The following is a 14,195-nucleotide window of genomic DNA, read 5'->3' on the forward strand; positions in this document are numbered from 1 at the left end:
CCTGCAGGGCCCCCATGAGAACACAGGATTCTAGAGTATTGCAACTTTTTTTTATGGAAGGGGCCCCCAAAATTGTTTTGCCCCAGGCCCCCTGAATCCTCTGGGCGGCCCTGCCCACTCCACCCCCTTCCCTCGTTCTCCTCCCTCCGAGGCCCCACCTGTGCTCCGCCCTCACTCCCATTGGCCACTTCCCACCAACGCTCTTCCACTGTGGCTGAGGCCTGCTGGTCCACCTTCCGCTCGCGCCTCTCCTCCCTGAAGGCCTCCTTGTGCCTCTCCACCCCCTACCCCAAGGCCTGCCCGCTGCCCCCACCTCTCTGCCCCTCCCCTGAGACCTGCCCTGCCCACCGCCCCCACCTCTCTGCCCCTCCCCTGAGACCAGCCCCGCCCACCGCCCCCACCTCTCTGCCCCTCCCCTGAGACCCGCCCTGCCCACCGCCCCCACCTCTCTGCCCCTCCCCTGAGACCCGCCCTGCCCACCGCACCCACCTCTCTGCCCCTCCCCTGAGACCCGCCCTGCCCACCGCCCCCACCTCTCTGCCCCTCCCCTGACCCCCCTCCCTGCCCACCGCCCCCACCTCTCTGCCCCTCCCCTGAGACCCGCCCTGCCCACCGCCCCCACCTCTCTGCCCCTCCCCTGAGACCAGCCCTGTCCACCGCCCCCACCTCTCTGCCCCTCCCCTGAGACCGGCCCTGCCCACCGCCCCCGCCTCTCTGCACCTCCCCTGAGACCCGCCCTGCCCACCACCCCCACCTCTCTGCCCCTCCCCTGAGACCAGCCCTGCCCACCGCCCCCACCTCTCTGCCCCTCCCCTGAGACCAGCCCTGCCCACCGCCCCCACCTCTCTGCCCCTCCCCTGAGACCAGCCCTGCCCACCGCCCCCACCTCTCTGCCCCTCCCCTGACCTGCCCTGCCCACCGACCCACCTCTCTGACCCTCCCCTGAGACCCGCCCTGCCCACCGCCCCCACCTCTCTGCCCCTCCTCTGAGACCCGCCCTGCCCACCGCCCCCACCTCTCTGCCCCTCCCTTGAGACCTGCCCTACCCGCTGCCCCCACCTCTCTGCCCCTCCCCTGAGACCCGCCCTGCCCACCGCCCCCACCTCTCTGCCCCTCCCTTGAGACCAGCCCTACCCCCCGCCCCCACCTCTCGACCCCTCCCCTGAGACCCGCCCTGCCCACCGCCCCCACCTCTCTGCCCCTCCCCTGAGACCCGCCCTGCCCACCACCCCCACCTCTCTGCCCCTCCCCTGAGACCCGCCCTGCCCACCGCCCCACCTCTCTGCCCCTCCCCTGAGACCCTCCCACCCCCCCGCCCCACCTCTCTGCCCCTCCCCTGAGACCCACCCTGCCCACCGCCCCACCTCTCTGCCCCTCCCCTGAGATCCGCCCTGCCCACCGCCCCCACCTCTCTGCCCCTCCCCATAGACCAGCCCTGCCCCCACCCCTCTGCCCCTCCCTTGAGCCCCGCCCTGCCCACCGCCCCCACCTCTCTGCCCCTCCCCTGAGACCCGCCCTGTCCACCGCCCCCACCTCTCTGCCCCTCCCCTGAGACCCGCCCTGCCCACCGCCCCCACCTCTCTGCCCCTCCCCTGAGACCCGCCCTGCCCACCGCCCCCAGCTCTCTGCCCCTCCCCTGAGACCCACCCTGCCCATTGCCCCCACCTCTCTGCCCCCTCCCCTGAGACCCACCCTGCCCACCGCCCCTACCTCTCTGCCCCTCCCCTGAGACCCGCCCTGCCCCCACCTCTCTGCCCCCTCCTCTGAGACCCGCCCTGTCCACCTCTTTCCTCGGTCGTCTGTTGTTATTCCATGAAACATCAAGGATGGAATTAAAAGCTGAGTTTACTCCAGGGTGAGGAAAGAAAGGAGCCACCAACCCCCTAAGAAATCTCATTGCCCCAGAGAAAACCTGCCCCCTGCTATTGCAATCACTGCTGTGCTGGGGATATGGCAGGAAAGGGACTGTCTGAATGATCAAGGCAGGAAATGGACAACAATCTACAGCAACGTCATTGACCACAAACACACTCTAACCATGCTCCAGCCAGAAGAGAAATGAGCAGGAATTCTTGCAGTTCAGCCATGGACACACTTACACAAGGGCACGGCAGTGTGTGTGCTGAGGGAGCTGGTCTGAGGAAACAACTGGAATTGATCACTCAGTGAGAACAGAACTAGAGTGCAGTGAGAGACACATCTCAACCAAGTAGTTGTGGCTGAGTGGTTAAGGCGGTGGACTAGAAATCCATTGGGGTCTCCCTGCGCAGGTTCAAATCCTGCCAACTACGGAAAAAGTTGTGGTTCTTTAGTTTCAAGGGAGCTGGGTCTTGTCTTACTCTCAAGCTGTGTCTACACTATTGGGTAATGCGGCTTTAAAGTGTTTTAATTAAACAGCTGCTGCATGTCCACACTATGCCCCTTGTGTCACCAGAGCACATCCACGCTAGAATCTTGGATGGCCACAGAGAGCAGTGCACTGTGGGTAGCTGTGCAACTGGCTTCAGGGTACTTTGGGAAGGGTTTGCAATGCCTCATGGGCTGGTACAGCATCACATGATGCCGGTTTCTCTATCCCACCGTTCCATGGGCATCTTACTAGATTGCCAGCTGCTTTTCAACTGCAGTGTGCGTGGCGGGGTAGAGACTGTGTGTGTGTGTGGGGAGAGGGAGTGTGTCGCACACTGTCTCTATGTTCAGACAGCTGCTGCAAGCAACCAGTCCTGAGGCAGGGGGAGGGGGCAGCCCCAACATCAGCCCCCGCTTCCCTCACTGGCTCAGCTCACCACAGCTGCCTCTGTCGCACACACACACCGCTGCTGCTGAGCTCTGTGTCAGGGGTGCTGGAACAGGGGGTTTAGAGGGCCGTGGCCCCACCACTCTTAACTGGCTGTTAGGACAAATGATGGAGGGGGGAAAGGGGGAGTCTTGGGGGGGGAGAGGCATTCTGTGGGTGTGGCCTCGGGGGGAGGGGTGGTGTGAGTGTGGGTCCTTGGGGAAGGGTTTTCATGGGAGTGCCACAGTTCAGACAATAGTGACCCCCCCCACTGTAAGGAAGCTCCCGCCGCCCCTGCTCTGTGTTGGTAGCGCGGGAGAGAGCAGCGTTCCAGGGCAGTGATTTGCTCCCCGGGACTCCGCAAGGGGGGCTTGGGAGGCTGCAGGGAGCCCTGGGCCCTTTAAATCACCAGCCTGGGGAAGCCGGGCCAGGCTGGCACAGCGTACCCGCTCTTGCCAGTACCCCATACCGGAATGTACCAGCTTACGTTCACCTCCGGAAGCTCCTCATGTGGATCAATAACTGGTTAAAAGCCAGGAAACAAAAGGTAGGAATAAATGGACAGTTTTCAGGATGCAAACAGGTAACTAGTGGTGTCTGTACTGGGACTAGTCAACATCTTCATAAACGATCTGCTGAACAGCGAGGTGACAAAATGTGCGGATGATCCAAAACTACAGAGGATAGTTAAGTCCAAAGCAGACTGTGAGGAGCTAAAAAGAGATTTCACAAAACTAGGTGAAAGGGCAACAAAACGGCAGATGAAATTCAATGTGTATCAATGCAAAGTGATGCACATTGGCAAACATGATCCCAACTCTACATATAAAACGATGGGATGTAAAATAGCTGTTCCAATTCAAGTGAGAGATCTTGGAGTCACTGTGGATAGTTCTCTGCAAACATCCACTCAATGGGCAGTGGCAGGCAAAAAGCGAACAGAATGTTGGGAATCATTAAGAAAGGGATAGAGAATAAGAGAGAAAATCTTATTGCCACTGTATAAATCCATGGTACGCCCATATCTTGAATACTGCATGCAGATATGGTCGCTCCATCTTAAAAAAGATGTATTGGAATTGGAAAAGGTTCAGAAACGGGTATGGAGTGTCTGCCATATGAGGAGAGAATAATAAGACTGGGACTTTTCAGCTTGGAGAAAAGCTGACTAAGGGGAAATATGCTAGAGGTCTATAAAATCATGACTGGTGTGGGGAAAGTAAATGAGGAGTGTTACTTATTCCTTCTCATAACACAAGAACTAGGGGTCACCAAATGAAATGAATAGGCAGCCCGTTTAAACCAAACACAAGGAAGTATTTTTTCACACAACGCACAGTCAACCTGCGGAACTCCTTGCCAGAGGAGGTTGTGAAGGCCAAGACTATAACAGGGTTCAAAAAAAGAGTTAAATCAATTCATGGAGGACATACTCTGAGCCAGGATGGGCAGGGATGGTGTCCCTAGTCTCTGTTTGCCAGGAGCTGGGAATAGGCAACAGGGGATGGGTCACTTGGTGATTCCCTGTTCTGTTCATTCCCTCTGGGGCACCGGGCTTTGGCCGCTATGGGAAGACAGGATACTGGGCTAGATGGACCCAGTCTGACCCAGTCTGGCCGTTCGTACGTCCTTATGTCCTTATGCTCCTTTCATAAGATGCCTGGGATTCTGCCTCACACTGTGTCCCTGAGGTCTCAGCCAAAATGCCCAGACAGGCAAACACTCTGGGCTCCTGAACCCTCTGCCCCACACCTAGTGCCTATGGTTCATCCCTGACCCTTGCTGCTGCTCCTTGCTATAGACTGTGAGAGGAGCGGAGGCAGCGCAGGAGCCTTCTGGGGACGCAGATCTGAGGCTTTGGGGAGACACATTGTCTGAGACATCAGAGCGCTGCAAACCCTGCAGCCACCCCCTCAATCCGGGGCCTGTTCCAGCCCTGAGTCTGGGCTACCGCGATCCCTCCCCCAGAGCAGGACGCCCACAGATTACAGCCTGGATATAGGCATGTGAGACTAACTCCTGCTTTCCCTGACAGGGCCTCCCCTAAACCAAGTGCCTCTCCCAGGCAAAACGTGTCTTCGGTGCCCCCCCCCAGCCTCGCTCCATATGTTAAAATTTTGAATATCTTATTTTTCATTGCATTTGTAGCTCAGCTCATGATTTTGACGCACAATTTCGATGCATGATTTTCTCTGTCATATAAGATGATAAATTTGCAGGCTAGGTTCTGTAAACCTGTATTTATTCATGCCATATATAAGCAAATAAAACAAATGCATTTTCTTTAAGCATATAGAAACTTTTTAATTTTGACAGTAACTGAAATGTACTAACATCTAGAAATGGAGCACTCACCAGCACAGGGTGGGCCGGTATTAAATAGTGTTACAGTCGGAGACAGACAGCATTAGGATGTTAACCCCAGGCCCTTTGTTCAAAGTTCGCTTCTCTCGCCTTTCCCCCATGAACTGAAGCGCAGCATTACAGAGATCCAAAGATTGGCCAATGGCATTTCCAAGTGCTAAAATAGCAAGCGATGTCAGTCTCTCATTGGCCATCAGCGACTTAAGATGTGGTTTAATGAGCCGGAGCTTCAAGGCGAGGGTGGCTCTGTCCACTGCCTTCCGTTGCGCTGCTGGGCCCCAAGTCCCTGGTGGCCAATATGTGACGCTTGGAGAAGAGAGTGGGGTGGCAAGTGGCGGCAGGACTTTTGCCACCAGGGTCTAGCTGCCCAACTTCCTCCTGGTACTGCTGGCCCCCCGTCGCCTTCAGGTAACCCAGGAACTAAGGTAGGAATAGGGTGAGGAAGCGAGTAAAGCCGAGCAAGGAAGGAAAAGTGAATCTTGTCTTCATGGGCCGCTCGCAATGATGTCCTTTTTCTGTGCCACAGCTGACAACAACATCTCAGACAGAAAAGCAGGAGGCCAAAAAGAAACCGAGCAGCTGCTGAAGTAGTTCAGTTGGGAGCGTGCTAGACTAACAGGCTCTTCTGTCCCCCTGTGTGCACGGGTGGGCTGTTTTCTGAAAGTGCAGCAGTTCCTTTAACTGCCACGAGTCCCTCATTTCAGGCTATGCAGCAGGAAAAGGCAGCATGGGCTTCTGCACCGAGTTGGCCCACCTGACCTTTCATTCTTCTCTTGCTCTTTGTCAGCAAGGGGAAGAAAAAGAAGCTCTCCCTCAAGCTGGAGTCACAAGGGCGACGTAAGGACGACTTCCTGAGTGCCCGCTCCAGTCCTCTGCTCTGCCAGCTGACCCATTGAAGGGCTGTCACCACTTTCTCCAGGTTTGTCCATCGGTCTGTGCCAGGGTGAGCAAAAGCCAAACAGATGGAGTTTCTGTAGTGTAGTGGTTATCACGTTTGCCTAACATGCAAACGGTCTCTGGTTCAAAACCAGGCAGAAACATGCTGGCTTCCTTTTGCCAGATCCCCTTGCTGTTCAGGAAGACGCTCCTCCTTCTCCTTTTGGCCTGTCCCTGGGATAACTCCAACCCCTGCATGACAGAGGGTGCTGACAGCAGTGGAGAAAGCACCTTGGCATCAGGCTGGAGAACCTAGAGGATCTGGGCCAGTCACCTTTTGGAGGCTTGTGGCTTGGCCTCCTCTGCCCTGGGAGGTTGGCTGGTAGAGGCCGGCTCTTCCTGCTGGCCTCCTCTGCGTGACTTGCCAAAGGAGGAAATGAGGCAAAAGAGGAAAGTGGAGCTGAGGAAGGCAGGGCAGAAGCTAAGCACATCAGTGCAGCTCAGTGGGGTTAGTAGAGCGTCACCATTCGTTCTGCAAAGCCAGGGGAGGTGCGGTTGGCTGCTGGGAGGCAGAATCCTGTGCCTGCCTCTTGGCTTCCCAGGGATGGCTCCTTGCAGCCCAGGAGAAGCAGGTTCTGGGGGGAAGGAAAAGCAGCAATGGCGAGGCTGAGTGGGCTCCTTTCTGGCCGAGATGGTGGGTCTGGGAGTTGCCTGTAAGCCATAAGTGGACTTGGTGCAGTGAAAACCGCTGCTGCATTCTGGCTGACATGGGGGAGCCATTAATGACTTGGGAGTGGGGGCAGGGCACTGGCTGTGAGCAAATGGGATCCAGAAGCCCCAGCCTGCCCCTCCAGGGGCCGAGTCGTCTTCTTCTCTCCTGCCATGGGGAGCCCGGCCTTAAGCCTGCCCAGCATGCACTGCAGCTCGAGCATTAAGCCTTCCTGTGGCATAACCGAACTACGGCCTAGTGTAATAAGGTGTAAAGTTTAGATTGTGAATTTATCTTTAATTTCCATGGTAACTTACTTTGCTCTTTTATGCCTACCACTTATAATCCTTAAAACTCCATCTTTCTGTAGTTAATAAATCTGTTTTATGAAACTGGTGTATTTTGCTTGAAGTTCTTGGGAAATCTCAGCTCCATTACAAGGCTGGTTCATGTACTATTCACAGTGAGGGAGGGGTGGACCCTGCGTAATAAACTCACTATTGTGTCATACAGGAGGCCTGAGATTAGATGCTCTAATGGTCTCTTCTGGCCATAAAGTCGACTAATTTCTGAAAAACCGAGTGTAGCATTGGGAGCAGCGTCTGATGTTTTCCTGTCTAGCCGGCTTGCTGCCTAGAACGAACGCTCCTGGAGTGGGGTGATCCACAGGGAGTAGCTCAAACCTCCAAAGTGCCTGGCCAGGGGCAGGACATTAGCCCAGCAAGGGAGGGGTGTGGCAGTGACATCACAAAGGCCTTTTGCAGGACCTCAGCCTATTGGTCCAAGGTGGTGGGGAGGTGGTGACCTCACAGAGAGATGCTGACATCAGCCAGGCAGGACAGGGGCAAAGGGCCCGGGAAACTTCACAGACCCCTGTGGCTTTGCTTCTGCAAGTCTCCTTCTCCAGGTCTCTCTTTGAGGATTGAGGGAGTATTTGGGTTCACGGACGTGAGCGCCAGGAGGAACCTCTTTCGAGTTTTCTCCTTCCCTTGTAGTGATTTTACTAGAAAACAGCCGTCCCTGTTTAGAAGGTAAGAGCCTCCTCGAGGTTTGAAACCTGTTCAGTCTGATCCATCTGGTGACAGTTGAATTCTGGGCATGGAAAACTCGAGCTTAAGGAGGCAGAATTTTATTGCGCACCTGGGATTCTGTCCCTTAGAATCACTGGGGACATTGGGGTTTGTCCTTTTTGTTTCCGCTTTTCCTCCATCCATCCCTCCCTGCTTTCTCTTTGTCTTTTGCTTCTTTTGTCCTTTCTCCTGTTCCCCTCCCAAGAGCAGGAGAGGACTGTGGGTGTGTGTGGGTGTGTGTTGCGGGGGAGTGCTCTGCAGCTCCCACTGTGGGAGGTCCACCCAAAAATGTGGGGCTGAAATAGTGCTCGGGCAGTGATCCCCACCAATGACCTGGGCCATCCTTTGGGCTCTCTGGTGAGAACCCTCCGCCTCCCGTCCTCAGTCTCTACCCTGATTGGCTGAGCAGGGGGTTATTGACAGGGAGGAGACTCAGGTCTTGTTGTTCTCTTTTAAGACCAAGGAAATAAGTCAGAACCAGTTCTATGTTTGATGAATTTTGCTGCTTCTCTGCATTAATTGTCTCTGAGCAGTTCATGATTCTCTCTAACCTTGCAGTTCTCCTCAAATACTCGCTGAATAATTACTGTCACTGTTGTTGGTCTGTAGCTCATCAGAGCACTTCATTCAGGTCATTCAATGTCTGAAATTCAAGATCCGATGGTTAGTTTGAAAATCAGGGCTCTTGGGTCCTATTCCCAACTCTGCCACTGACTGGCTGTGTGACCTCAGACAAGTCAATTCTCCTTTCTCAGCCTCAGCTTCTCCCTCTTTCAAGTAGGGATAATAATGATCTGCTCCTACCTACTTCACAGTGCGTGGAGGCAGAGTCGGCTCTAGGATTTTTGCCTCCCTAAGGAAAAAAATATTTGGCTGCCCCCATCCCAGCCCTGGGCTCCCCCTCACACCCTCCTGCTGCCCAAGCCCTGGGCTCCCCCCAACCTGCACCCGCTGCTGCCGCAGCTCTGGGTCTCCCCACACCTGCATCCCCCTGCCACCCCACCCCTGGGCTCTTCCCTCTCCCAACCCACACCCCCCTGCCATTCCAGCCCTGGGCTCCCCCCCTACATCCTGTGCTGCCCCAGATCTGGGCTCTCTCCTTCCCCCCCACCAATGCTCCCCAACCCACACACCCCCTGCCGTCCCAGGCCTGGGTGCTCCCCCCACCTGCACCCTCCTTCCACCCCAGCCCTGGGTCACTGGTAACTCGCTCCCAGGCTGGGTCATTCAGCAGGAATTTTGGATATGCACAGAACACAGACAGGATTGGTTCCCATATGGTTACAGAACTACAGTAAAATGGAACAATTTTCAGCTTGTGTGATTGGAGGATACCTGGATGCATATTATAAGCCTGTCCTCCATAAATGAGGAAAAGTTGAGGTGCCTTTATTATTCTTTGTTTCTATGGGGAATTTGCCAATGCAATATCACTGTCTTCCTTTCAAACAAACAAAACTAGAAAAAAAATGGCAATGGCTGTTGAAAATAGCAATTCCAGTCCTAATAACCCCTGGGAAGCATTTCTTGCTCAATTTTATCCTACTTTTTGTACAGAAAATAACAGTGGATCAATATATTTGATTTAACATAACATAAGAACATAAGAAGGGCCGTACCGGGTCAGACCAAAGGTCCACCTAGCCCAGTATCTGTCTACCGACAGTGGCCAATGCCAGGTGCCCCAGAGGGAGTGAACCTAACATGCAATGATCAAGTGATCTCTCTCCTGCCATCCATCTCCATCCTCTGACGAACAGAGGCTAGGGACACCATTCTTACCCATCCTGGCTAATAGCCATTTATGGACTTAGCCTCCATGAATTTATCCAGTCCCCTTTTAAACATTGTTATAGTCCTAGCCTTCACAACCTCCTCAGGTAAGGAGTTCCACAAATTGACTGTGCGCTGCGTGAAGAAGAACTTCCTTTTATTTGTTTTAAACCTGCTGCCTATTGATTTCATTTGGTGACCCCTAGTTCTTGTATTATGGGAATAAGTAAATAACTTTTCTTATCCACTTGCTCAACATCACTCATGATTTTATATACCTCCATCATATCCCCCCTTAGTCTTCTCTTTTCCAAGCTGAAGAGTCCTAGCCTCTTTAATCTTCCCTCGTATGGGACCCTCTCTAAACCCCTAATCATTTTAGTTGCCCTTTTCTGAACCTTTTCTAGTGCTAGAATATCTTTTTTGAGGTGAGGAGACCACATCTGTACACAGTATTCGAGATGTGGGCGTACCATGGATTTATATAAGGGCAATAATATATTCTCAGTCTTATTCTCTATCCCCTTTTTAATGATTCCTAACATCCTGTTTGCTTTTTTGACCACCTCTGCACACTGCGTGGACATCTTTAGAGAACTATCCACGATGACGCCAAGATCTTTTTCCTCACTCGTTGTAGCTAAATTAGCCCCCATCATGTTGTATGTGGGCTTTTCCAATGTGCATTACTTTAAATTTATCCACATTAAATTTCATTTGCCATTTTGTTGCCCAATCACTTAGTTTTGTGAGATCTTTTTGAAGTTCTTCACAATCTGCTTTGGTCTTAACTATCTTGAGTAGTTTAGTATCATCTGCAAACTTTGCCACCTCACTGTTTACCCCTTTCTCCAGATCATTTATGAGTAAATTGAATAGGATTGGTCCGAGGACTGACCCTTGGGGAACACCACTAGTTACCCCTCTCCATTCTGAGAATTTACCATTAATTCCTACCCTTTGTTCCCTGTCCTTTAACCAGTTCTCGATCCATGAAAGGACCTTCCCTTTTATCCCATGACAGCTTAATTTACGTAAGAGCTTTTGGTGAGGGACCTTGTCAAAGGCTTTCTGGAAATCTAAGTACACTATGTCCACCGGATCCCCCTTGTCCACATGTTTGTTGACCCCTTCAAAGAACTCTAATAGATTAGTAAGACACGATTTCCCTTTACAGAAACCATGTTGACTATTGCTCAAGAGTTTATGTTTTTCTATGTGTCTGACAATTTTATTCTTAACTATTGTTCAACTAATTTGCCCGGTACCGACGTTAGACTTACCGGTCTGTAATTGCCGGGATCACCCCTAGAGCCCTTTTTAAATATTGGCGTTACATTAGCTAACTTCCAGTCATAGGGTACCGAAGCCGATTTAAAGGACAGGTTACAAACCTTAGTTAATAGTTCCACAACTTCACATTTGAGTTCTTTCAGAACTCTTGGGTGAATGCCATCTGGTCCCGGTGACTTGTTAATGTTGAGTTTATCAATTAATTCCAAAACCTCCTCTAGTGACACTTCAATCTGTGACAGTTCCTCAGATTTGTCACCTACAAAAGCCAGCTCAGGTTTGGGAATCTCCCTAACATCCTCAGCCGTGAAGACTGAAGCAAAGAATCCATTTAGTTTCTCCGCAATGATTTTATCATCTTTAAGCGCTCCTTTTGTATTTTGATCATCAAGGGGCCCCACTGGTTGTTTAGCAGGCTTCCTGCTTCTGATGTACTTAAAAAACATTTTGTTATTACCTTTGGAGTTTTTGGCTAGCCGTTCTTCAAACTCCTCTTTGGCTTTTCTTATTACACTCTTGCACTTAAGTTGGCAGTGTTTGTGCTCCTTTCTATTTGCCTCACTAGGATTTGACTTCCACTTTTTAAAGGAAGTCTTTTTATCTCTCACTGCTTCTTTTACATGGTTGTTAAGCCACGGTGGCTCTTTTTTAGTTCTTTTACTGTTTTTCTTAATTTGGGGTATACATTGAAGTTGGGCCTCTATTATGGTGTCTTTAAAAAGGGCCCATGCAACTTGCAGGGATTTCACTTTAGTCACTGTACCTTTTAACTTTTGCCTAACTAACCCCCTCATTTTTGTATAGTTCCCCCTTTTGAAATTAAATGCCACAGTGTTGGGCAGTTGAGGTGTTCTTCCCACCACAGGGATGTTGAATGCTATTGTATTAGGGTCACTATTTCCAAGCGGTCCTGCTATAGTTACCTCTTGGACCAGCTCCTGCGCTCCACTCAGAATTAAATCTAGAGTTGCCTCTCCCCCTTGCGGGGGGAGGGATAGCTCAGTGGTTTGAGCATTGGCCTACTAAATCCAGGGTTGTGAGTTCAATCCTTGAGGGGCCACTTAGGGATCTGGGGCAAAAATTGGTCCTGCTAGTGAAGGCAGGGGGCTGGACTTGATGACCTTTCAAGGTCCCTTCCAGTTCTAGGAGATTGGTATATCTCCAATTATTACCATATTACCTTTCCCTGCTCCAGGGCTGGCTCTATGGGCAGGGAGCTAACCAAGCAACTACAGCTCCCAGGGCTCCCTGGTGGTTATCAGCTCCCAGGCTGGATCCCTGCAAATGGGCTGCTCCAAGCACCTGCTTGCTTTGCTGGTGCCTACAGCTGCCCTTGCGTCCACCCATCCTGCACCCCAGCCCGGAGCCTGCACCCGACTCCATCCCAGAGCCCGATCTCTCAACCATCTTATACCTCAAACCCCTGCCCCAACCAGGGCCTGCACCCCAGACCTCCTCCCCCCACCCAAACTCCCTTGCAGAGCCTTAGGCAGGTGGGGGGCAGAGTTCGGGAGGGGGTGGGCTCTTAGTGTTCTGGGCACAACCAAAATTTCTACAAACCTGCTAACCCAGATACTTGGTGGCGGCGGCGGCGGCGGCGGGGGGTGTGGATGGAGAGGGGCAAATCTCCCAGATTCAAAATCTGGGACAGTGTCTGTTGGTCCTTTTTGCTGCTTTTCTCTGGGCTGGGGGTTGTCCCAGTGCTGCACAGAGGGGTTCCCACAGGAAGGTGCTTGCTCCTAACCCCCAAGGCCGTCAGTGTGTCGGCTCTTCTCTAGCCAGCCCACTTGCCAAGTCTGATTGGCCTTGGTCGGGCTCCCAGCCCCTCTCCAAGGGTTGCAGCTGTCTGGAGGTGCTGCCTTCCTCAGTCCCACCTCATTCACTCCACAGGGCGACGGATTACCAAGTGGGGGGAAGATCTTATTCTACTTCTAGCAAAAAGACATTTTTCTGTTACCTTAATTACACTACCTTAGGGGCCCCCTATAACATATTACCAAGGTTCAATACAAAGTCATGTAAAAGTTATACAAAAATGCATAATGCAGAGATTTATCTACAACCGCACTGAGTGACTGCTGTGTGCAGTGATATAGTGACCCCTGGGTCTGTGAATGAGGCTTTATACTGGGGGGCAGGCAAGTCGGAGGCGAGCGGGTGGGCAAGTGGCAGGTGGGCACAGAGGTGAGCAGTGAGCCAGCAGGGGCTCTAGGGGCGGGCATGGGGGTTTCTGGCAGTGGAGGGAGGAGGTGAAAGGAGGCGAGTGGTGGGTGGGGGACTGACTAGGAGGGACTCAGCGGGGGGCTAGGGGGTGAAGAGGGGTGTGATGGTGAGATCTGGTCACCCTATGGGTGCCATTTCTTCTCCCTCCCCCAAACCTTCCTTTTTGGCCCACAGCTGTTTCGGTGGGGCGGCGCTGGGGAAGGAGGGTTTGTTTCCGTGGGGTGGGCGGTGCTGGGGGGGGGGTTCCACAGTAATGGGTGGCGCTGGGGAGGTGTTTCAAGGGGGCTGGGAGGCACAATTTTATATTCTTGCCTTGGGTGTAAAAATTGCTAGTTATGGCTCTGGGACCCCATATTGCGCTAGGTGCTGTACAAACCGTGGCCAACACTGGGACACCCAGGGGGTTCCCCTCAATTTCCCTGAGCCTCTGCTGCACAACTGCTTCTGACTCCATTGGGATCCCCCCCCCTTGCAAAAAACCCACCTTTCCAAACAGTCCTTCTTTCCCTGCCCCCTAATTCTGCTTTCACACCCTAGGCCCATCTCCTCTCTTCGTTCGGGTGATCAGAGATGGAGGCAACTTCACCCACTGGAGCCAGCCCCAGCGAGCACTGCAGCCCGCCCAGGGTGTGTGTGTGTGTGTGTGTTTGCAGACACAGGAAGGGAGCAGCGGGTGCTGGGAAGGAGGCAGGAGAACAAATGGGGGAGGAGGGCAGCTCCTGGGGGCGGGGCTCTGGCACAGCCCCGGGGCGGGGCAGCTCCTGGGGGTGGGGCTCTGGCACAGCCCGGGGGTGGGGCAGCTCCTGGGGGCGGGGCTCCGGCACAGCCCGGGTGCGGGGCAGCTCCTGGGGGCGGGGCTCTGGCACAGCCCGGGGGCGGGGCAGCTCCTGGGGACGGGGCTATGGTACAGCCCGGGGGCGGGGCAGCTCCTGGGGGCGGGGCTCTGGCACAGCCCGGGGGCGGGGCAGCTCCTGGGGGCGGGGCTCTGGCACATTGTGACGCAGGAGCCCGGGCTCAGCAGCTGCTCCCTGGTGGCCACGTGCTGCCAGCAGCGCTGGAGCCGCCCGGGCCGGAGCGGAGCCGCTGTTCTCAGCTGCAGCAGGAGCTGCCC

The 14,195-nt window shown here is 53.7% G+C and overlaps 2 non-coding genes across 2 annotated transcripts; both read left to right on the top strand.

The window, feature by feature from the left end:
- Positions 1–2,209: 2,209 nt before the first annotated feature.
- Positions 2,210–2,291, top strand: TRNAS-AGA. The gene has a single exon. It is a non-coding gene; the product is annotated as a tRNA-Ser (tRNA).
- A 3,816-nt stretch (positions 2,292–6,107) lies between these two features.
- Positions 6,108–6,180, top strand: TRNAV-AAC. The gene has a single exon. It is a non-coding gene; the product is annotated as a tRNA-Val (tRNA).
- Positions 6,181–14,195: the final 8,015 nt, after the last annotated feature.

Source organism: Mauremys mutica, unplaced genomic scaffold (assembly GCF_020497125.1).
Source record: "Mauremys mutica isolate MM-2020 ecotype Southern unplaced genomic scaffold, ASM2049712v1 001361F_np12_obj, whole genome shotgun sequence".
In the NCBI taxonomy this organism is placed as follows: Eukaryota; Metazoa; Chordata; order Testudines; family Geoemydidae; genus Mauremys; species Mauremys mutica.